The following is a 3,804-nucleotide window of genomic DNA, read 5'->3' as shown; positions in this document are numbered from 1 at the left end:
TAGTGTTTCCAAAATAGAACCCCGGGAGCCGGGTGTTTATGGGCGGGCGGCGGCCGCGTCGCCACTTCCTGCCCGACAGGTCCCTGTGCGGGTGGAGTAAGACCCTGAGAGCGTCACCTTCCAAGCAGGTCATTGACGGACAACCCAGATGCGCCGGGGCACGCCTGGATTTTAGAGTCAGAATTAAAGGGAAAAGGGTTTTGATGTAGAACCTTTATTCCGAAGAAAACAAGGACGGTGTTCGCAAAATAAAGATGAAATTAGGGCCTCCTTGATGGCGCAAAGGGTTAAGACGCAACCTATGCTGCTACTCGCAGCCTCTGCAGCATGAGTTCGATCCCCTGCTAGGGAGATACCCACATGGCCCAGCAGACCTCTCCTGTCTCACCTGCTGCTCCCCTTAGCAGTGTATGTCTGTCAGTCTGCCTGTTCTGTTCCCCACTCTGTCTCTGGTGAATTCTCTCACCGCCCACACCTCTGGCCTGTACCCTAGTTCTTGTATGCATAAATAAATAAATCTTTTTTTAAAATTCTATAGTTTTAAAAAAATAAAATAAAATAAAATTAGAAAACTTAAAATAGCCCAAACATGCCTTATCAAGACTCTGAAAATAGGCCAGAGCTGCTAATGACAGTACTGTCACGGTCATAACTTTGTAAGCGCTAAGGTGAGGTTGTGGGCCTTTGTTGTTCTATAAGAAGAACATTGGAATCTAGTTAAGGGCAAAGGTCAAATGGTGTGTCTAAAGTTCTAAACAATTATTACAACAATCTAGGCCTTTAATGATCCTTTATGTTCAACTAAGTTTAAGATTCAAGTTACCAAGTTACAAAAATAGAACTTTTGTTTCTGGTAGTTATTTTCCTACTTTCAAGCGTTTCATAAAAGGGTGAAAGTTAATTGCAAAAACAAATACCCCAGAAGGTGTGAAGTTATTCTTCATAAATCCAAAATTAACTTTAGAAATATTTGGGGGGGCCTCCCCTGGTGGCGCAGTGGTTGAGTGCTGGGCTGAGAAGCTTCCCGCAGGCTCTGCAGTGCTGGTTCAATCCCCGGCCTCCGGCGAGGGTCCCACACGGCGCGCAGACCTCTCCTGCCGCCCGCTGCTCCCCTCAGCGGTGTACTTCATCATTCTGCCTGTTCTGCTCTCTACTCTCATCCTCCCACGCTTCTGACTGTACCCAGTGCTTGTATAAATAATCAATAAATCTTAAAAAAATAAAAAATAAAAAAATAAAATTTAAAAAAAAAAAAAAAGAAATATTTGGGGGCTTGGTTTCAATTTAATCAAAAGAGAACTATTGAAGAGATTTACTAGGTCACTTTTCTTTTGAAGTTGAGCTTTACCTTATTGTCTCAAATTGACCTACAAAATAATGACCATTATAAAGTGAAATAATCACATCACGATTTAGTGTTAATGCCTTATAATGGCCCAGAGTGAGCATAGAAGGCATCTCAGAATGCAGGTATGACAGACAAAAGTGTTATGCCTGAATTAAGCATAATATAGTAGTAATTTTCAACTCTACGTGCTTCCGTGGTTAGCTACAAAAGTGATTTTTGGTCATTACAGTGATGCCTACACTTACACATTGAGAAGCTTGCTGTCTGTTCATTTTACATTTATGGTTTGAATAACGAGGGGTGCTAGTATAAAATCAGTAATGTATTAGTAAATGCAGCCTTATGAATTCTAAATTTTTCTTCATGACTCAACGTGGTATCTTTGAAAAGAATTCATGTAACTTTAGACTTTTTTTCAAAAGTGTTTTTCTTACTTATGTTTTCACTTCAAACTTAAACATTTTGTTTTGAGAACAACAGCAGGTTTGTCTCCTGCCTCAAGGCCATTAGATGAGCCAATAATGAGATTTACTTGAAAATGCCCTAAAGGGAGGTTTTCTTTAAAAAAAAAAAAAGATTTATTTATTTATGCATACAAGGGCTGGGGTGCAGGCCAGAGGTGGGAGGGGGAAAATGTGGGGCGGGGGGTGAGAGGATTCACCAGAGACAGAGTGGGGGGCAGAATAAGCAGATCTACTGAAATACACTGCTGAGGGGAACAGCAGGAGAGACAGGAGAGGTCTGCTGCACCATGTGGGTGGTAGCTCCCTGGCTGGGGATCGAACTCTTGCTGCACGGATAGCTTCGTAGTGCTGACACTTCACCCCTTGCACCACCAGCGAGGCCCCATAAAGGGAGGTTTTGTATAGTGTGTCAAAAACCCTTGGACCTTAGCCATCTGATGTGGGAAGCTTTAGAATTCTTCCTCCAAAGAAAAGTTTTAAGAGGAGACTGATTCGAAGGAATTAAGGGTCAACTATTGTATTATTCCTAAGACTTGTACAAATTACCATTATCTTAAAATGACTGAAACTTCTTTTCTCAAGCATCTGAAGTTCAGAAGTCCAAAATCTTTTAGCACCATGTTCTTTCTAGAGGCCAACATAGACAAGAGTTCATGTCCTTTCTCTGCCATCTTCTGGTGGCTCTAGTTATCCCTTTGTTTCCTTGCCTCATGACTGTCACTTTAATTTCTACCTCCATCTTCCCATCAGCAACCCCTCTGTGTGTGTCTGATTAGAACCCTTGTGATTAGATTTACGGTTCACCTGGGTAATCAGGATGGTTTTACCTCCAAGTCCTTAAATAAACTGCATCTCCAAAGATTCCATTTTTCAAATAAGGTAACATTCATGGGTTCCAGGGAAATAACCTGGATATCTTTGGGAGACAACCATTTCTTCAGCTTACCACAACTCATAAACCTAAATCAGCCTAAAGAAATCCTCAGATTTCATTGAAGCGTCCACCAAGAAAAACACAACAAAGCTAAAATAAAATAATAGCATTTGGAGCCTCCCTGGTGGCGAGAGGGGTTAAGATGCACCACTATGAAGCTATCCGCAGCCACTGGCCAGAGTTTGATCCCTGGCCAGGGAGGTGACCCACATGGCGCAGTGCTGGGAATATATTGCCCTGAAGGGAGCTAGAGTCTTTGTAGAGTACCTGTTTACTCCGCATGCGGAGTTCCAGCACATTAGAAGTTCTGCAAAGAGAACTTCCAGAATTGACTCCTGTTCCCTGAGGATGTTCTGGCTTTAGCTCATGTTCCCTACTAACTAGAAAAGCTTATTTTTAGCAGTAATTTATTAATCTGTAGAAGCATAAACACAATTGCGTGCTATTTTCTTGTTCCTTTGTTCATATTGTTACAGGACAGGGAGGGGGGCACCCCAGACCCTGCAAACCTGCCTGCTCTAAATAGGTTCTGCCATCTGTCACACCAACACAAAACATATGAGACTTCAATGAAAAGGAACTTTAATACAATTAGTAAACAATACAGGAAAGGAAAAGAATACAGGTTCTAAATCAAGCACCCAAAGTTACCCATTCCCTCATGGGTAAAAGTCCACCCAAGCGGGATTGGCCCAGAGCAAGGCCCAAAAGCCTGCTCCAAGTCTAAAGCACCACAGAAAAGGATCAAGAACAACCAGACAAGTCTGGGAGGAAAAGAGAAAATTCAAAATCAAGGTGAAAGCTGCAATTGTCATTCTCCCTGTGGGTCTCTCACCCACATCTGCTCCAACCAGTCCATGACCAAAAGGCAAGCGCAATTTCTTCACGTGTCTCTCAGCTCCATGTGCCTCTTCCAGGTCTCCTTCTGACTGTCCCTCTTGCTTCCATCCTCCGTTCCTTCTCCAGCTTATTCTCTTCTCTTTAGCTCCACTCTCCTTTGGGTGGGGCAGGGAACCTGGAATCTCCCCCTTTCCTGGGGACCACCCTATTATAATATC

Source organism: Talpa occidentalis, unplaced genomic scaffold (genome assembly GCF_014898055.3).
Source record: "Talpa occidentalis isolate TD23 unplaced genomic scaffold, MPIMG_talOcc4v2.1 talOcc4.8, whole genome shotgun sequence".
In the NCBI taxonomy this organism is placed as follows: domain Eukaryota; kingdom Metazoa; phylum Chordata; class Mammalia; order Eulipotyphla; family Talpidae; genus Talpa; species Talpa occidentalis.
This window is presented reverse-complemented; position numbering follows the sequence as displayed.